Source organism: Molossus molossus, unplaced genomic scaffold (genome assembly GCF_014108415.1).
Source record: "Molossus molossus isolate mMolMol1 unplaced genomic scaffold, mMolMol1.p scaffold_m16_p_1, whole genome shotgun sequence".
NCBI classification, from domain to species: domain Eukaryota; kingdom Metazoa; phylum Chordata; class Mammalia; order Chiroptera; family Molossidae; genus Molossus; species Molossus molossus.
In genome coordinates, this window is record NW_023425344.1 from 133,625,412 (window position 1) to 133,647,850 (window position 22,439).

Here is a 22,439-nt window from a genome sequence, read left to right on the forward strand (position 1 = left end):
CGGCTTAAATTCTGGATCTGCTTTGATCAGTTATATGTTAATTAGCTTATCTTTGTCTCATTTTCTTCCTTTGTAAAATACAGAATATATTTATATATGCCTACTTCCCAGAATTGTTGTAAGGACTTAAATGTCCTCAAGACCTGTAAAGTGCTTACAATAATTCATAGTAGTTGCATAGTAAGTCCTCCAAAAATGAACATCATGATTGTTGAAGAGTTTCCTTCATATTAGGGCTTATGTCATACTTTGGAAATAGGTCTTAGGGTGGTAAAAGTTTGTTCTTATTGAAAATGACAAAAAACAAAAACAAAAATCCATGGTGTATTATTTTATCCTAACAAATAATGCAAGTAACAAACATGTTTCTCCTTTTCTTTGACTGTCAGCATGATCTAAATGTAATATTTTGTGTTAATATTAGTACATTTTCTTTGTTCCTTAATGTTAGTTATTCTTTCTATTTATTGTTTAATAACCCTTATAGAAAATTAATTACAAATGCAGAGATTTTATATAAGAAATAATAAGATTAGATATTCTTTCTATTTTAAGTATTCAATATTTGCTTAAAAATAATTGGTTTGGTTCTGTTTTGTTTTGTTTAGCTCTGCAAAGAAACATCTAATGAAGACAAAAAGGTATTATAAAAAATACATTATCAAAAATATTATCTCAAAAAAAATTTTTTCCCTTCACACACACACACAAAATATTATCTGGCCCTGGCCTGTGTGACACAGTGGTTAGAGCATTGGCCCCTTGTACTGAAGGATCTCAGATTTGATTCCCAGTCAAAGGCATGTACCTGGGTTGGAGGCTCCATCCCCAGCCCTGATCAGGGTGCATATAGAAGGCAACCAATCAATGTGTCTCTCTCATATTGATGTTTATCTCTCTCTACCCCCTTCCCTCTCCCCCTCCCTCTCTCCCTTCCACTTTCTCTAAATAAATAGAAAAGATTTAAGATGGTGGCAGAGTGAATGGAAGCTACACAAATGATCTCTTAGGACCAAACTAAAATTGCAACTAAAATAAAGACGAATTATCAGGAAAAAACAACAGAAAAGCAGTTTGCAAGGACCATGTAACCAGAGACATTGAATCGAGTCTGATAGGTCTGCACACTTGAGAGACAGGGGCTGGGAGCCATGGACAGCAGCAGTCTTAGCTGTGAGCAGCACCCTTGGGGTTAAAATCTCAAGCCAGCTTCACGGTGCAGAGGGCTGGGACAGAGCACTAAATTGCTACAGCCACTCACCTTGGGCTCCAGCAGAGGGAGGGTGGACTGAACTGAAACTGTATGAGGACACTTGGGATTTGGAGAGCACTCAGAGTTTTAGCTGAGTTGTGACCATGCAGGACTATGGCCATCTTGCTCCTTCCAGAGCACTGGGAAGAAGCAGTAGCCCCTCCCTTGGAGATTCAACTCTATCCAAAAAAAATGCAAAAAGAGGGTAAAAAACAACAAGCATCTGCCCCACCCTCGGGAAATTCTCTTACGCTGAGCACCTGAGGGAGGGTTGCATTCAACTGAGAACCCAAGGCTCTTCAAGTAACCATGACTAATAGCCTCCAGGTAAAAAGCTAGAGGATAATGGAACCATTCCTGGGCTTGCAAATCTACCCAGGAAAGTAAGACTTGACAGTGGTGTTTAATGTGGGTCCTCCGATACTCATCCAAACCCAGTAGAGGGAGCCACAAACAGCAGCACACCAACACCCACAGGGAAAATTTGGCAGGCTTCAAAACCCAACGAGATAACCAAAGTGGTTAAACAAAGAAACAAATCCCAAATGAAAAAACAAGAGACCTCTACAAATATGAGATAAATGAAATACATTTAAGCAAGTTATCAGAGGTAGAGTTCAGAGCCATGATCTTGAGGAAGCTCAATAGCATGAGTAAGGACATCAACACCATGAGAAAAGGCATAGAAACATTGAAAATCAACCAATTGGAAATTAAAAACCACCAAGAAGAAATAAAGAATGACATAGCAGAAATAAAGAACACATTGGAAGGACTAAACAGCAGAGTAGAGGAAGCTGAGGACTGAATCAGTGAATTAGAAGACAGGGTAGAAAAAAATTAACTAATCAGAACCAAAAGAAAAAAAAAATTAAAAAATAGGAAAACAGCTTAAGAGAACTGTGGAACAACTGGAAACTTAATAATATTTGCATCATAAGAGTCCCCAAAGAAGAAGAAAATGAGAAAGGGTTAGAGAATATATTTGAAGAAATAGTGACAAAAAACTTCCCAAATTTGGTGAAGGAAGAAGGCATTCAAGTTCAAGAAGCATAGAGAGCCCCAGGTAAGAAAAACCCAAACAGGCCCATGACAAAACACATAGTAATTAAAATGCCAAAAATTAAAGACAAAGAGAGAATCCTAAAAGCAGCAAGAGATAAGCATTAGGTTACCTACAAAGGAACCCCCCATAAGCCTATCAGCTGATTTCTCAACAGAAACACTACAGGCCAGAAGGGAATGTCATGAAGTAATGAAGGTCATGAAAAACAAGAATCCGAATCCAAGACTACTCTACCCAGACAGGCTATCATTCAAAATAGAAGGTCAAATAAAGCACTTCCCAGACAAAAAAAAAAAAGGCTAAGTAAATACATGAGCACAAAACCAGCACTGTAAGAAATGTTAAAAGGACTGCTTTAATTAGTAGAAGAAATAGGAAGAAAAATAGAACCACACTAACAAAAATGGCAATAAATAAGTACACATCAATAAGCACCTTAAATGTAAATGGATTAAATGCACCAGTAAAAAGACACAAAGTGGCTGACTGGATAAGAAAGCATTACTCACATATAAATTGTTTATAAGAGACTCATCTCACAACAAAAGACTCACATAGGTTGAAAGTGAAGGGATAGAAAGAAATCTTCCAAGCAAACAGAAAGAAAAAAAAGCTGGGGTAACAATGCTCATATCTGATACAGTAGATTTCAAAATGAAGGCCGTAACTAGAGACAAAGAAGGCCACTAAATAATATTGAGAAGATCTATCCAACAGGAAGATATATCCTTGGTAAACATATATGTACTCAATATAGGAGCACCAAAATATATTAAAAATCTTCTGGAAGACTTCAAAGGAGAAATTGACAGCAATACAATCTTAGCAGGGGACTTCAACACCCTGCTGACATCACTGGACAGATTCTCTAGATAAAAAATTAGCATGGAAACAGAGACTCTAAATGAAGCACTAGATCAAATGGATGTAATAGATATCTACAGAGAATTACACCCCAAAACTACAGAATTCACATTCTTCTCAAGTGCACATGGGACATTCTCAAAGAGAGACCACATGTTAGGACACAAACTAAGTCTCTACAAGTTCAAGAAGATTGAAATCATATTAAGCATCTTCTCAGATTACAATGGCATGCAACTAGAAATCAATTGCAACAAGAACATGCAAACACATTTGAAAACATGGAGGCTAAATAGCATGTTATTAATCAATGAATGGGTTACTAAGGAGATCAAGAAAGAATATAAAAACCTTCTGAAAATCAATGAAAATGAACACACAACAACACAAAAATCTATGGGATGTGTTGAAAGCAGTTCTGAGAGGGAAGTTCATAGCACTACAGGCCTACCTCAAGACACAAGAAAACTTTCTAATAGACTATCTAACCTCACTACTTAAAGAACTAGAAAGCAAAGAAAAAGAAAACCCCAGAGCAAGTAGAAGGAAAGAAATAGTAAAGATCAGAGCAGAAATAAATGGCATAGAGACCAAAAAAATAATTCAAAGGATCAATGAAACAAAGAGCTGGTTTTCCAAAAAGATAAACAAGATTGATGGACCCTTAGCTAGACTCACCAAGAAACAAAGAGAGAGAACCCAAATACACAAAACCAGAAATGAAAGAGGAGAAGTAACATCTGACACCATAGAAATACAAAGGATCATTAATAAATACTATGAACAATTATACGGCAACAAATTAGAAAATGTAAGTGAAATGGACAAATTTCTAGAAACACATAGCCTCCCAAAACGGGACCAGGAAGAGATAGAAAACTTGAACAGACCAATAGCAGCTAAGGAAATTGAAGATGTAATCAAGACTCTCCGAACCCAAATGGCTTCACGGGGGAGTTTTACCGAATGTTTAAAGAAAAATTAACACCCATTCTTGTCAAACTATTCCAAAAAATTAAAGAAGGATGATTTCCCAACTCGTTTTATGAGGCCAGCATAATTCTAATTCCAAAATCATAAAAAGACCCTACAAAGAAAAAAAATTACAGGCCAATATCCCTGATGAACACAGATGCCAAAATCCTGAACAAAACACTAGCAATTCAGATCCAACAATACATCAACACTGCAAATCAATAAATGTGATACAGCCCTGGCTCGTTTGGCTTAGCGGTTAGAACATCAGCCTGTGGTCCAGAGAGACCTGGGTTCGGTTCCCGCTAAGAGCATGTACCTTGGTTGCAGTTTGTCCCTGGCCCTGGTTGGTCGTGATGGTGGCAGTCACTCAACTTGTCTTTTTCACGTTGATGTTTCTCTCTCTCTCTCTCCCCCTCCCACTCTATCTGAACAAAAAATAGAAAAAAAAAATGTCCTAGGGTGAAGAAAATAAAAAACAAAATGTGATACACCATATAAACAAAATGAAAGATAAAAACCACTTGATCAGGCCTGGCCAGTTTGGCTCAGCAGTTGAGTATTGACCTGTGGACCAGAGAGTCCCAGGTTCGGTTCCTGCTAGGGGCATGTACCACAAAAAACAAAAACAACAAAATAAAAAACAAAAACAAACAAAAAGACACATGAGCATATCAATAGACACTGAAAAAGCATTCGACAAAATCCAGCACCCAATTCTAATAAAAGCGTTCAGCAATCTGGGAATAGAAGGATCATATCTCAACATAATAAAGGCCATATATGAAAGACCTACAGCCAACATCATACTCAATGGGCAAAAACTAAAAGAATTTCCCTTAAGAACAGGAACAAGGCAAGGATGCCCACTTTCACCACTCTTATTTAACATAGTGTTGGAAGTCTTAGCCACAGCAATCAGACAGGAAGAAAAAATAAAAGGGATCCAAATTGGAAAGGAGGAAGTGAAACTGTCATTACTTGCAGATGACATGATAGTATACTTAGAAAACCCCAAAGACTCCATCAAAAATTTACTAGACTTAACAAATGAATTTGGCAAAGTAGCAGGATACAAAATTAACATCAAGAAATCGATGGCATTCTTATACACCAATGATGAACTCACAGAAAGAGAACCTAAAAAAACCATCCATTTACCATTGTGGCAAAAAAATGAAGATAACTAGGAATAAACTTAACCGAAGAAGTAAAGGACCTATTTGCAGAAAACTGCAGGACATTGAAAAAGAAAGAGAGGAAAATATAAAAAAGTGGAAGCGCATACCTCATTCATGAATTGAAGAATTAACATGATTAAAATGTCCGTACTACCCAAAGCAATCTATAGATTCAATGCAATCCCCATCAACATACCAATGACATATTTCACAGAACTAGAACAAATACTTCAAAAGTTCCTATGAAACCAAAAAGACCCCGAATGGCCACAGCAATCTAAAAAGAAGGGCAAAGTGGATGGGATCACAATACCAGATATCAGGTTATACTAAAAAGCTACTGTAATCAAAACAGCCTGGTACTGGCAAAAGAACAGGTATATAGATCAGTGGAACAGACTAGAGAACCCTGAAATTGACCAAAGACATTATGCTCAATTAATATTTGACAAAGGTAGCAATGGTGGAAAGACCACATTTTTAATAAATGGTGTTGGGAAAATTGGACAGTAACACGCAAAAAAAAAAAAAAAAAAATTAAACTAGACCATCAACTTACACCATACACAAGAAAAAACACAAACTGAATAAAAGACTTAAATGTGACTCATGAATCCATAAAAATCCTAGAAGAAAATGTAGGCAACAAATTTCAGACTTCATATGCAGCAGAATTTTCACTGATACATCAACTAAGGCAAGAGAAACAAAGGAAAAAATGAACACATGGGACTACATCAAACTAAAAAGCTTCTGTGCAGCAAAAGAAACAACCATCAAAATGAAAAGGGAACCCACTATTTGGGAGAGCATAATTGCCAATGATACATAAGATAAGGGGTTAATTTCCAAAATAGATAGAGTGCTCATACAACTCAACAAAAGGAAGACAAAGAATCCAATTAAAAAATGGGCAGAAGAACTAGACACCTCTCAAAACAGGACATACAAATGGCTAAGAGACTTATGAAGAAATGCTCAACATCACTAATCATCAGAGAAATGCAAATTAAAACAACAATGAGGTATCACCTCACACCTGTCAGAATGGCTGCTATCAACAAATCATCAAACAAGTGTTGGAGAAGGTGCGGAGAAAAGGGGACTTAGTACACTGCTAGTGGGAATGCAGACTGGTGCAGCCACTATGGAAAACAATATGGTGTTACCTCAAAAAATTAAAAATTGAATTGCCATTTGACCCAGTGATTCCATTTCTGGGAATATACCCTAGGAAGCCTGAAGCACCAATCAGAAAGAATATATGTACTTCTATGTTCATAGCAGCACTATTTACAATAGCTAAGCTCTGGAAACAGCCCAAGTGTCCATCAATAGACAAATGGATAAAAAAGCAGTGGTACAGAGGAAGAAAAAATGGCGGCGAAGTGAATGGAGCGACCCAGACCGTCTCCCAAGACCAAACTGGATTTACAACGAAAATAAAGGCAAACCGTCAGGAAAGGGCAGCCGAAAGACATTTTGGAGGACCACTTAACCAGAAACACCCACTCAGTCCTGGTAGGCTTGCAAAGACGGGAGAGGGGACCGAGAGCCCAGGGTCCGCAGTGGCCTGGGCAGGGGCCAGGGAACTAGAAGGGAAGTTAACTCTACCATCTTTCTTCCCACCGTGCACGGCCCTGGGAACTCTGTAGCCACATAGGCTCTCCACTGAAGCCGCACAGACTCCTGGCCCCCAGGGAACTGGGCGGGACCGGGGAACTCGGCGGGACCGGGGAACTAGGCGGAAAGTTAATTCTACCGGCTCCCTTCCCACCTTGCACGGCCATGGAAACTCTGTAGCCGCTGAAGCCGCACAGACTCACGGCCTCCAGGGAACTCGGCGGGACCGGGGAACTCAGCGGGAAATTATTCCCACCGCCTCCCTTGCCACCCTGCATGGGCCCTCGTAAGGCTATAGCCTGCTAAACTCTGGGCTGGAGCCACACAGACTCCCGGAGAACAGGGGACTTGGCGGGATTAAAGTGGGTCCTCCCTGGTGCATCCAAACCCAGGAGAGGGAGCCACAAACAGCAAAACACCAATACCCACTGGGAAAACTTGGCAGACTCCAAAGCCCACTGTGATAACGAAAATGGTGAGAAACAGAAACAAAAGCCAAATGAAAGATCAAGAGACCTCTACAGAAGATGAAATAAATGAGGTGCAGTTAAGCAAGTTAACAGAACTAGAATTTAGAGCCACGATGTTGCGGAAGCTCAACAGCATGTGTAAGGACATGAGCAACATGAGTAAAGACATAGAAATGTTGAAAATAAACCATCTGGAAATGAAAAACCAACAGGAAGAAATGAAGAAGGACATATCAGAAATGAAAAACACACTGGAAGGTCTAAAAAGCAGAGTAGGGGAAGCTGAGGACCGGATCAGTGAATTAGAAGACAGGCTAGAAGAAATCAACCAATCAGAAAACCAAAAGGAAAAAAAGATTAAAAAACAAGAAGAGAGCTTAAGAGAATTGTGGGACAACTGGAAACGTAATAATATTCGTATCATAGGAGTCCCTGAAGAAGAAGAAAGTAAGCGAGGGCTAGAGAATATATTCAAAGAAATAGTGACAGAAAACTTCCCTAATTTGGTGAAGGAAGAAGGCATTCAAGTTCAAGAAGCACTGAGAGCCCCAAGTAAGAAGAACCCAAACAGGCCCACACCAAGACACATAGTAATCAAACTGCCAAAAATTAAAGACAAAGAGAGAATCCTAAAAGCAGCAAGAGATAAGCAACAGGTTACCTACAAAGGAACTCCCATAAGGCTCTCAGCTGACTTTTCACAAGAAACATTACAGGCTCGAAGGGAATGGCATGAAGCAATCAAGGTCATGAAAAACAAGGATCTGAATCCAAGACTACTCTACCCAGCAAGGCTATCGTTCAAAATAGAAGGTCAAATAAAGAGCTTCCCAGACAAAATAAGGCTAAGGGAGTACATTAGCACCAAACCAGCACTGCAAGAAATGTTAAAAGGACTGCTGTAATTACCAGGAGAAATGGGAAGAAAAATAGAACCACACTAAACAAAAATGGCAATAAATAAGTACATATCAATAACCACCTTAAATGTAAATGGACTGAATGCTCCCATAAAAAGACATAGAGTAGCTGATTGGATAAGAAAGCAAGACTCATCTATATGCTGTTTACAAGAGACCCACCTCACAACAAAAGACTCACATAGATTGAAAGTGAAGGGATGGAAAAAAATCTTCCAAGCAAATGGAAAGGAAAAAAAGCTGGGGTAGCAATACTGATATCTGATAAAATAGACTTCAGATTGAAGGCCATAACTAGAGACAAAGAAGCCTACTACATAATATTGAAAGGATCTATCCAACAGGAAGATATAACCTTGATAAACATATATGCACCCAATATAGGAGCACCAAAATATATTAAAAAACTATTGGAGGACTTCAAAGGAGAAATAGATAGCAATACAATCATAACAGGGGACTTCAACACCCCGCTCACATCACTGGATAGATCCTCTAGACAAAAAATTAGCAAGGAAACAGAGACTCTAAATGAAGCACTAGACCAAATGGATTTAATAGATATCTACAGAGAACTACACCCCAAAACTACAGAATTCACATTCTTCTCAAGTGCACATGGAACATTCTCAAAGATAGACCACATGTTAGGGCAGAAACTAAGGCTCTACAAGTTCAAGAAGATTGAAATTATAACAAGCATCTTCTCAGACCACAATGGTATAAAACTAGAAATCAATTGCAAGAAGAACATACAAAAACATTTGAACACATGGAAGTTAAATAGAATGTTATTAAACAATGAATGGGTCACCGAGGAAATCAAGGAAGAAATCAAAAACTTCCTGGAAACCAATGAAAATGAGGACACAACAATCGAAAATCTATGGGATGCAGCAAAAGCATTTCTGAGAGGGAAGTTCATGGCACTACAGGCCTACCTCAAAAAAGAAGAAAAATCTCTAATAGACTACCTAACCTCACAACTTAAAGAACTAGAGAGTAAACAAAAAGAAAACCCCAGAGCAAGTAGAAGAAAGGAAATAGTAAGGATCAGAGCAGAAATAAATGACATAGAGACCAAAAAAAAACAATCCAGAGGATCAATAAAACAAAGAGCTGTTTTTTTGAAAAGATAAACAAGATTGATGGACCCTTAGCTAGACTCACCAAGAAACAAAGAGAGAGAACCCAAATACATAAAATCAGAAATGAAACAGGAGAGATAACAACTGACCCTACAGAAATACAAAAGATCGTTAACAACTACCATGAAAAATTATACGGCAACAAATTCGAAAATCTAAGCGAAATGGACAAATTTCTAGAAACACATAGTCTCCCAAAACTGGATCAGATAGAGATTGAAAACTTGAACAGACCAATAACAACAGAAGAAATTGAAGATGTAATCAAGACTCTTCCAGCAAACAAAAGCCCAGGCCCGGATGGCTTCATAGGGGAGTTTTACCGAACATTCAAAGAAGAACTAATACCCATTCTCCTCAAACTATTTCAAAAAATTCAAGAAGAAGGAAGACTTCCAAACTCGTTTTATGAAGCCAGCAGAACTCTAATTCCAAAACCAGAAAAAGACACAACAAAGAAAGAAAACTACAGGCCAATATCCCTGATGAACATAGATGCCAAAATCCTGAACAAAATACTAGCAAATCGAATTCAGCAATACACCAGAAAAATTATCCACCATGACCAAGTGGGATTCAACCCAGGGATGCAAGGCTGGTACAATATTCGCAAATCCATAAATGTGATACACCACATAAATAAATTGAAGAATAAAAACCACATGATCATATCAATAGATGCTGAAAAAGCCTTTGACAAAATCCAGCATCCATTTCTGATAAAAACGCTCAGCAGTGTGGGAATTGAGGGATCATACCTAGACATAATAAAGGCCATATATGAAAGACCTACAGCCAACATCATACTCAATGGGCAAAAACTAAAAGCATTTCCCTTAAGAACAGTAACAAGGCAAGGATGCCCACTTTCGCCACTCCTATTTAACATAGTACTGGAAGTCTTAGCCACAGCAATCAGACAGGAAGAAAAAATAAAAGGGATCCAAATTGGAAAGGAGGAAGTGAAATTGTCATTATTTGCAGATGACATGATACTGTACATAGAAAACCCCAAAGACTCCACCAAAGGCTTACTAGACTTAATAAATGAATTTGGCAAAGTAGCAGGATACAAAATTAACGTCAAGAAATCGATGGCATTCTTATACACCAATGATGAACTCACAGAAAGAGAAACTAAGCAAACAATCCCATTTACCATTGCGGCAAAAAAATTAAGATACCTAGGAATAAACTTAACCAAAGAGATAAAGGACCTATTCGCAGAAAACTACAGGTCTTTGAAAAAAGAAATAGAGCAAGATGTAAAAAAGTGGAAGAACATACCCTGTTCATGGATTGGGAGAATTAACATCATTAAAATGTCCATATTACCCAAAGCAATCTATAGATTCAACGCAATCCCCATCAAAATACCAACGGCATACTTCAAAGAATTAGAACAATTACTTCAAAAGTTCATATGGAACCAAAAAAGGCCTCGAATAGCCACAGCAATCTTGAAAAGGAAGAACAAAGTTGGAGGGATCACAATACCAGATTTCAGGTTATACTACAAAGCCACCATAATCAAAACAGCCTGATACTGGCACAAGAACAAGTATATAGACCAGTGGAACAGAATAGAGAACCCAGAAATGGACCCTAGGCAATATGCTCAATTAATATTTGACAAAGGTGGCAAGAGCGTACAGTGGAGTAAGGACAGCCTCTTTAATAAATGGTGCTGGGAAAATTGGACAGCTACTTGCAGAAAAATGAAACTAGACCATCAACTTACACCCTACACCAAAATAAACTCAAAATGGATAAAAGACTTAAATGTAACTCATGAATCCATAAAAATCCTAGAGGAGACTGTGGGCAACAAAATCTCAGACATCATACGCAGCAGAATTTTTACTGACACATCACCTAAGGCAATAGAAACAAAGGAGAAAATGAACACATGGGACTACATCAAACTCAAAAGCTTCTGCACAGAGAAAGATACAATCATCAAAACCGAAAGGCTACCCACTGTATGGGAGAGCATAATTGCCAATGATATATCAGATAAGGGGTTAATTTCCAATACATATAGAGTGCTCATACAACTCCACAAAAGGAAGACAAAGAATCCAATTAAAAAATGGGCTGAGGAACTAAATAGACACCTCTCCAAACAGGACATACAAATGTCTAAGAGACATATGAAGAAATGTTCATCATCATTAATCATCAGAGAGATGCAAATCAAAACAACAATGAGGTATCACCTCACACCTGTCAGAATGGCCGCCATCAACAAATCATCAAACAACAAGTGTTGGCGAGGGTGTGGAGAAAAGGGGACTCTAGTACACTGTTGGTGGGAATGCAGACTGATGCAGCCACTATGGAAAACAATATGGTGTCACCTCAAAAAATTAAAAATCGATCTCCTATTTGACCCAGTGATCCCACTTCTAGGAATATACCCTATGAAGCATAAAACACCAATCAGAAAGAATATATGTACCCCCATCTTTGTAGCAGCACTATTTACAATCGCTAAGATCTGGAAACAGCCCAAGTGCCCATCAGTAGACGAATGGATTAAAAAGCTGTGGTACATATACACAATGGAGTACTACGCAGCGGTAAGAAAGAAAGATCTCTTATCCTTTGAGACTACATGGAGGGACCTGGAAAGTATCATCCTAAGTGAAACAAGCCAAACAGAGAAAGACAAATTTCATATGATCTCACTGATTTGTGGAATATAATGAACATAACAGTTTGAGGACAATCCCCTAAGGAGTGGGGAGGTGAGAGAGGGATGAACCACAGAACTTATATGCATGTATGCATGAACAGTGGACATGGACAACAATCTGGGGAAGGGGCAGGGAGGGAAGGGGGAGGGGGGAATCAGTGGGGGGAAAAAGGAGAATCATTTGTAACAAAAATTAATCAATAAAAAAAAAAAAAAAAAAAGCAGTGGTACATATACACAATGGAGTACTATGAAGCTGTAAGAAAGAAAGATCTCTTTTCTTTTGAGTTAACATGGGGGGACCTGGAAAGTATTATCCTAAGTGAAGCAAGCCAAGCAGAAAAAGACAAATATCACATGATTTCACTTATTTGTGAAATATAATGAACATAATAGTCTGAGGAACATGGTAGTTCCAAAGATGTGGATGTAGTGTACAGACTGACAATCCTCAGAAGAGGGGGTGAGACGTGAGGGAAGAGATAAACCACAGAACTTATATGCATATACACATAACTGATAGACATGGACAGCAAAGGTGGAGACGGGGTAGGGGGTATGGGAAGGAGGGTGTTAATGGGGAAAAGAGGAGAAACATCTGTAACAAAAATAAATTAATAAAAAAAAAATCAGTGGAAAAAAATATCCTTTGGTGAGGATTAACAAAAATATATATATTATCTGTAGTAAAAAATACATTATAAAAATATTATGAAAAATAGAAAATCTTACTTTGTTGTAGAGACATTTACTTAGAAAAAGTGATTTAGAAACACTAGTTATTGATAAAGGTACTTTAAAAAAATTTAAGAAACAGTTCTTTTAAGAATACCTATGTTTTCGCTTTTATGAGAAAGTGGATATTTATTACCTCTGTACACTTAGTACATTTTATAAATATTTTGGGGACATTTTAAAAAATGATATTGTTTATTGTAAGTCAAAGAGAAACTGAAACAGTTTCAGAACATTGGGAGTTACCTTACTGCAATGATAAGAATTCCATGTTACTAACTGAACTTGGCATGGGTTGTAAAAGTAACACCATTGTATAAATATAAAGTCTTTTTCTCTATACTGTAGCAATACATGCACACCTTGACTAGTTCTGCACCACAGGTGATGCATTATTGAGCCATTTATCTGGGAAATATGTTTGCTTGATTTTTTATCCTCACCTGAGGACATTTTTGCACTCATCTTCAAAAAAGGCGGTAGGTAGAAAGGGAGGGAGAGAGAGAGAGAAACATTGATGTGAGAGAGACACATCAACTAGTTACCACCCACACAACCCCAACTGGGGCCAGGGACAAACTGCAACTGAGGTACACGCACTTAGTGGGAACCAAACCCTGGTCTCTCTGGTCTGCGAGCTGACACTCTAACTGCTGAACCAAACTGGCCAAAGCAGAAATATGTTTTATATTAAAATAAAGTGAGAGTGATTGTATGCTCTCAGCCAAAGTAATAATTTCCATTGTACTTTTCTCAGTGTGGATGGGAAGGCTAGTGCGTTTTGACTCTGCCTTTACCCAAGGTCAGGTTATGAAGACTTCCCTCCTAGAATACTGCAATAACCTAGAGCTGTTTTTCCTGCCATTTCACCTCCGTGAACCTTGGTCTACATTGCAACCATAATTACTGCATACTTAAACATTCAGATCTGATCATGTTGGAAACCAAGCTATTACTTCTCATTGCTATAAGGTGAAAGGTCACAATCCTCTAGTTTCTCTTTGTATCATTTCATATCCTTCTTTCCATCTGTGTCACTGCCACTGTCTTAAAAGTTTTTCCTGTAATAGAGTTTTATTTTACAACAGCTTGGTTAGGTAAATTACACATATATGAAGTGTTTAACTTTATAGTTCTGACACATGTGTACACATATGAATTCATCACTACAATCCAGATAGTTAAAATATCCATCACCCCTAAAAGTCTCCTTGTGACCCTTTATGTCCCTTATTAAAAGACTGCTGAATTGTTTTCTAAAGTAGTTTTAGAATTTTTCATTCCCACCAGCAGCATATGAGAGTTTTAATTCCTCCATGTCTTCACAAACATTTAGTATTCTGATGGATGTGTAATATGCATATTATTATGGTTTTAGTATGCATTTCCCTAATAACATAATGGTGAGCATCTTTTCATGTTTGTATTTGCTATCTATACATCTTGTCTGAACTGTCTGTGTAAATCTTTTGCCATTTAAAAAATTAGGTAGTTTGTATTCTTATTTGCTGAGTTTTGAGGATTCTTTATATGTTCTGGATACAATTCCTTTATCAGCTATATTTTTGCAAGTATTTCTCCCAGTCTCTGGCTTGTCTTTTCATTCTCTTCACGGTGTTCTTTGAAGAGCAGAATTTTTCTCTTTGATAAAATCTGATTTATCCATTTTTTTCTTTTATGGATTTTGCCTTTGGTGTTCATGGTCAAGAAATCTTTGCCTAGCACAAGGTCACAGAATTTTCTCCTGTGTTTTCTTTTAAAAGTTTTGTATTTCCAGATCTTTGTGTTCTCTTTTATATATGATGCAAGGTATGGATCCAAATACATTTTTTTTTTTTTTCACATGGATATCCAGTTGTTTCAGCACCATTTGTTGAAAGGCTGTATTTTCTCCACTTCATGCCACTGTGCCTTTGTCAAAATCATTTGAGCATATGTGTGTAGATTTATTTCTGAACTCTGTTCTGTCCCATTGATCTATTTGGCCATCTTTACACTAAAAACATGCCATTTTAATTACTTTAGGTTTATAATAGTTCTTGAAATCAGATAGTGTTAGTCCTCCAATTTTTTTTCTTTGTTATTTTGCTATCTAGATCCTATGTATTTTCACATAAATTTTAAATCAGCTTATCAATTTCTAAAAAATATTCTGGCATCCTCAAAATTAGGTTTGGATTATGTTGAACCTACATCTGAGAATAATTGACTTTTTAATAATATTCACTTTTTTGTTTTTTTGAGGTAACAAGATTTTAGGTACATTTTTTTCCTTTATTTCATTTAAAATTAAAATTTTAATTACATTTATTGGAGTGCCATTGATTAATATGATCATATAGGTTTCAAGTGTACATTTCTATGATACAAGATCTTCATATTGAACCTTGTTCCTACCACCCAAAGTCAAACCATCTTCTGTCACCATATATTAGCCCCCCTACAACTGCCCTACCCACCCTTTTCCTCTGGCAACCACCACACTACTATCACGAGTTTCAGTTTTATATCCCACATATGAACAAAATAATATGGTTCTTCACTTTTTCTGACTGACTTATTTCACTTAGCATAATATTCTCAAAGTCCATCCATGTTGTCACAAATGGTAGTATTTCATCCTTTCTTTTGGCTGAGTAGTATTCCATAGTATATATGTACCACATCTTCTTTATCCAATCTTCTGTCACAGGACACTTTTGTTGTCTCCATGTCTTGGCCACCGTGAATAATGCTGCATTGAACATAGCGGTGCATATATTGTTGCGAATACGTTTTCAAGTGTTTTGGGTATAGACCCAGGAGAGGGATTGCAAAGTCATATGGTAACTCTATTAATTTTTTGAGGAATCACCAGATTGTTTTCCATAGTGGCTGTACCAGTCTACCTTCCCACCAGCACGAATGAGGGTTCTCTTTTTTCTACAACCTCTCCAACACTTGTTATTACTTCTCTTGTTTATGATAGCTTTTCTAACAAGTGTGAGGTGGCATATTGTAGTTTTGATTTGCATTTCCCTATTGCTAGTGAGGTTGGCTGTTTATATATCTGTTGGCTTTTGTGAATCTTCTTGGGAGATTTTTGTTCAGGTCCTCTGCCCATTTTCAATTGAATTGTTTAGTGTTACATTTTTTTGAGTTTTTAATATATTTTGGATATTAAACCTTTGTTGGAGCTGTTACTTGCAAATATCATCTCCCATTCTGTTGGCTGCCTCTTATTTTGTTGTCAGTTTCTTTTGCTGTGCAGAAGCTTTGTATTTTGATGTAGTCCCACTCATTTAGTTTGCCTTTACTTCCCTTGCCTTCGGAGCCAAGTTTATAAAATGTTCTCTATGACCAAGGTCCATAGTTTAGTACCTGTGTTTTCTTCTATGTAATTTATTGTTTCAGATCTTATATTTAGGTCTTTGATCCATTTTGAATAATTTTTGTACATTGGAATAAACTATAGTCTAGTTTTATTCTTTTGCATGTGGCTTTCCAATTTTCCTAGCACCATTTATTGAAGACATTTTCTTTACTGTGTGCTTCTGGATCCTTTGTTAAAATTATCTGCCCATATATATGTGGTTTTATATCTGGGCTCTCAATTCTGGTACATTGATCCGTGTGTCTGTTTTTTTGTTTTTATTTTCTGCCAATACCATGCTGTTTTGATTATCATAGCTCTGTAGTATAATTTGAAGTCAGGTAGCATAGTGCCTCCAGCTGTTTTTTCCCTCAGGATTGCTTTTGCTATTTGAGGTGTTTTGTGGCTCCATACAAATCTGATGATTTTCGCTCTATTTCTTTAAAAAATGACATTGTGATTTCGATAAGGATTGCATTGAATCTGTATGTTGCTTTGGGTAATATAACCATTATAACTATGTTGATTCATCCAGTCCATGAACATGGGATATTTTTCCATTTTGTTGTGTCTTTTTTTTTTTCATCCTCACCCGAGGACGTTTTTCCATTTTTGGTACAGATAGAGTGGGAGGGAGAGAGAGGAAGAGAGAGAGAGAGAGAAACATCGATGTGAAAGGGACACATCGAGTGGCTGCCACCCGCACGACCAACCAGGGCCGGGGACAAACTGCAACCGAAGTACGTGCCCTTGGCGGGAACCAAACCCGGGTCTCTCCGGACAGCAGGCCAACGCTCTAACCGCTGAGCCAAACTGGCCAGGGCTGTTGTGTCTTTTTAAATCAATCAATCTCTCTCTCTCTCTCTCTCTCTCTCTCTCTCTCTTTATTTTTTTGTTAATCCTCACCATAGGATATTTTTCCATTGATTTCTAGATAGAGTAGAAGGGAGGGAGAGAGAAAGAGAGAGAGACATTAATTGATTGCCTCCCACATGACCCTGACTGAGGTCAGGAATTGAACCTGCAACCCAGGTATGTGCCCTTGATCAGGACTCAAAACCATGACCCTTCAGTTCATGGGCCAATGCTCTAACTACTGAGCAAAACTGATGAGGGCTTTTTCAACTTTTTAAAATAATGCTTTGTAGTTTTTAGTATATAGGTCTTTCACATCCCTTGTTAAGTTTATTCCTGGGTATTTTATTATTTTGGATGCAATTGCAAAAGGAATTGTTTATTCATTTTCTTTCTGAAATTTTGTTGTTAGTATACAGAAAGGCAGTGGATTTTTGTACATTGATTTTGTATCCTGCAACTTTATTTGTTTATTGTTTCTAATAGTTTTTTTGTGAAATCTTTAGAGTTTTCTATGTACAGAATCACATCATCTGACAAAAAAAAGATGCTTTTACTTCTTCCTTCCCTTTTATTTCTTTCTCTTGCCTTATTGCTCTGGCTAGGACTTTCAGAACTACGTTAAATAACAGTGGTGAGTGGGCATCCTAGTCTTGTTCCTGATTTTAGAGGAAAACCTTTTCGTTTTTTGCCATTGATTCTAATATTGAGTGAGGGTTTGTTAAATATGGCCTTTATTATGTTGAGCTACATTCCTTGTATTTCTATTTCATTGAGTGTTTTATTATTATTATTTTTTATTTTTTTAAATCTTTATTGTTGACTGCATTACAGATGTTTCTCATTTTTCCCCCATTGACCCCCTCCTTTCCACTCCCGCCCCCCCTCCCACCCTTTCTCACACTATTGTCTGTGTCCATTGGTTATGCATGTAAGTTCTTTGGTTTATTTCTTCCTACCCCCCAAACCCCTTTCCCTTTGAGGTTTAGCAATGAATTTGTACTTCTTAATCACTTCACCTTTTTCACCCATTCCCCCAACCCCCCTCCCATCTGGCAACCAACAAAATGTTCTCTGTTCTATGAGAATGTTTCTGTTCTGCCTGTTCAATTTGTTTGTAGATTCCATTGTCGATAGATATGTATTCATTGCCATTTTGTTCATATATTTTATCTTTTTCTTCAAAAAGGCCCTTCATCATTTCATATAATAACGGTTTGGTGGTGATGAACTCCTTTAACTTTTTCTTGTCTGGGAAAGTCTTTATATGGCCATCGATTCTAAATGACAGCTTTGCAGGATAGAGTAATCTTGGTTGTAGGTTCTTGCTTTTCATCACTGTGAATATTTCTTGCCAATCCCTTCTGGCCTGCAAAGTTTCTTTTGAGAAATCAGCTGACAGCCTTATGGGAACTCCCTTGTAGGTAACTAACTGCCTTTCTCTTGCTGCTTTTAAGATTCTCTCTTTGTCTTGAACCTTTTGCATTTTGATGATGATGTGTCTTGGTGTGGGCCTCTTGGGGTTCATCTTATTTGGGACTCTCTGTGCTTTGTGGACTTGTATGTCTGTTTCCTTCACCAAGTTAGGAAAGTTTTCTGCCATTATTGTTTCAAACAGGTTTTCGATTTGTTGTTCTCTCTCTTCTCCTTCTGACATCCCCAAGATGTGAATATTGGCATGCTTGAAGCTGTCCCAAAGGCTCCTTACACTATCCCCCTTTTTTTTCTTTTTGCTGTTCTGATTGGGTGTTTTTTGCTCCCTTATATTCCAAATCAATGGTTTGCTTCTCGGATTTACGTACTCTACTATTGAATCTGTGTAAATTATTCTTTATTTCAGTTAATGCCTCCTTCGATTCTGACTGTGCATCCATAATTTCTGACTGGTCCTTTTTTATGCTCTTGAGGTTCTCACTAAGTTCATTGAGCATCCTTATAAGCAGTATTTTGAACTCAGCATCTGTTAGGTTGCTTATCTCCATTTCGCTTAGTTCTTTTCTTGGGTTTTGTTCTGTTATTTCATTTGGGACCAGTTTCTTTGTCTCCTCATTTTGGCTGCCTCCCTGTGTTTGTTTCAGTGTATTACTTAACGAGCTGTATGGGGCTAGCTGAGACCAGATGCCACTCATTTGAAAGAATTTAGGGAAAACCTGAAGCAGGGCCCAAGACAGGCCAATCCTATGGTTAAGCAAGTGGCAACAGCTTGTGTGGGCCTGAAAGTTGGGTGGGGCAGGGCGGGGCCTCAGGGAGTCACCAGGGCAGGGCTACCAGTGTGAGCCAGGTGGCTGTAGTCCCAGATATAGCGACTGTCTGCTGCCCCAGGGAAGGGCTCGCCAAAGGAACAAAGGCCTCTGACAGCACGTTTGTCCCGGAGAAAGCCCCCTCTCCAGCCCTCACTCCAGAGCCAAACAGCTCAGTTCTTCCCTGTACGTCTCTGGTGCCTCTCAAGCTGCCTCCCCTCCAAACTTAGAGGGAGAGAGTCCGATAAGTTCGTGTGCCGGCTGTTTAAGGAGCTGCCTGGGGCTCCAGCCGCTTCAGCTTCCCTGAGCCTCAGTTCCTGCTGGTTTTTCCAGCCAGAAGTTATGGCGACTTCTCTTCCTGGCACTGGAACCCTGAGCGGGGCACCTGGTGTGGGATGGGGACCCCTCAGTCCTCAGGAAGGACCTTCCCAGCCGAGGTGTCCTCCTGATTTTTATCCACCACACGTGGGTGTGGGACCAGCTTCTCTCACCACCGGCCCTCGTGCCTCTGCCCCTCCTACCAGTCTGGATATGGCTGCTGCTTGAATTCCGTAGTTGTAGGACTTCCATTCAGGATGATTTCAGGCAGTTTTGAATGATGGTTGTTCTGTAATTTAGTTGTAACTTTGATGTGGTTGTGGGAGGACGCGATACCGCATTTACCTACCTGCCATCTTGACCGGAAGTCCTTTATTGAGTGTTTTAATTATAAATGGATGTTGTTGTCTTATCAAATGCTTTTTCTGCATGTATTAATAAGATCATATGATTTTCATCATTTTTTAAAATTATTAATGTGGTATCTTACATTGATTGATTTGTATATATTGAACCATCCTTGTGCCCCTGGAATGATTCCCATTTGATCGTTTTATATATATATAATATATATATAGATAGATGTATTACTGTAGTTGATTTGACAGTATTTTGTTTATGATTTTGGCATCTGTATTTATCAGAGATATTGGTTTATAGTTTTGTTTGTGTGTGTGTGTTATCCTTGCCAGGTTTTGGTTCAAGGTTGTGTTGGCCTCATAAAATGTGTTAGGAAGTATTGCCTCTTCAATTTTTTGGAAGAGTCTGAGAAGGATGGGTTTTAAATCTTTGAACGTTTGATGGAATTCACTGGTGAAGCTGTTTGGTCCTGGACGTTTATTTTGGGTGTTTAATTTCTTCACTGCTGATTGGTCTGTTTAGATTTTCTAATTCTTCATGATTTAGTCTAGGAAGATTATATATTTCTAGAAATTTATCCATTTCTTCTAGGTTATTGAATTTGGTGGCACATAGTCTTTCATAATATTCTAGTATAATCCTTTGTATATCTGTGATATCTGTGGTGATTTCTCTTTCATTTCTGATTTTGTTTATATGTGTCTTTTCTCTTTTTCCTTAGTGAGTCTAGCCAGGGGTTTGTCAATTTTATTAATCTTTTCAAAGAACCAGCTCTTCATTGTATTACATTTTTTGTATAGTCTTTTTGTTCTCTATTTCATTCAATTCTGCTCTAATTTTTATTATTTCCCCTCTTCTGCTGACTTTGGGTTGCTTTTGTTCTTCTTTTTCTAGTACTTTAAGATGTAATGTTAGGCTGCTTACTTGAGATTTCTTTTGTTTCTTGAGATAGGACTGTAATGATATAAAGTTCTCTCTTATTATTGCTTTTGCTTCATCAGAGAAGTTTCGATATGTCATATTGTCATTGTCATTTGTCTCTACATATCTTTTAATCTCATCTTTTATTTCTTCTTTGACCCAGTCATTTTAGTAGTATGTTGTTTATCTCCACATATTTGTGGGTTCCTTTACTTTCTTTTTGCAGTTGATTTCTAATTTCAAGGCATTGTGGTCCAAGAACATGCTTGATAGCATTTCAATCTTCTTGAATTTGTTGAGGCTAGTTTTGTGACCCAACATATGGTCTACCCTTGAGAATGTTCCATGTGCACTAGAGAATAATGTATAATCTGATGTTCTGGGACGAAAGGCTCTATAAATGTCAATTATGTTCATTTGGTCTAGTGTGTCATTTGAGGCTAATATTTTTTTTATTGATTTTATGTTTGGATTATTTAGCTAGAGCTGTAAATGGAGCATTAAGGTCCTCAAATACACTTGTGTTTTGATATGTTTCTCCCTTTAGTTCTGTGAGTAATTGCTTTATATATTTTGGTGCTCCTTAATTGGGTGCATATACATTAAGAAATGTTATGTTTTATTGATATAGTATTCTCTTTATCATTATAAAATGTTCATCTTTATTTTTTATTATCTTTGTTATCTTGAAATCTATTTTTCCAGATATTAGTATGGTGACACCTGCTTTTCTGTGGATGTTATTTGCTTGGAAAATCATTTACCATCCTTTTACTTTAAATCTACCTTTGTCTACAGCTTACATGTGTCTCTTGAAGACAGCATAAAATTGGGTTTTGTTTTTTTATCCAGTCTGCTACTCTGTGCCCCTTTATTGATGAATTTAGTTCGTTTACAGTTAGGGTAATTATTGATGTATGAGGATTTCCTGTAGCCATTTTATCTTTTGTTTTCTGGTAGCTCTGCCTCCATTGGTTCTTTTTCTTTGTGTTTCTGTCTATTGTTTTTGTTTGGTGGTATTCCATACTTCTTTCCTCTTTTTCTTTTTTCAACACATGTGTCTTAATTTTGAGGTTTTCGTGTGTAGTTACCACAAGGTTTATGAAAAATAAAGTTGCATATATATAGTCATTTTTTTCTTCTGAGTACATCTGATCTCCATGCTCATTGCCAATTCAGACCTTTACCTCCTCCCCTTTTGTTTTTTGTTGTCACAAATTATCCTTGTTTATACTGTAAGTTTTTTGGTTATTTTACTCATAGAGTTGTGACCTTATGTTTTTTTTCAGGTAGAATAACCCCCTTGAGTACTTTTTGCAATGGATGTTTTCTGATGATAAATTCCCCCAGCTTCTATATGTCTGGGAAAGTCTTTGTTTCTCCTTCATATTTAAAGGATGACTTTGCTGGATATATTATACATGGCTGGTAATTTCTCTCTTTCAGATGTTTAAATATTTG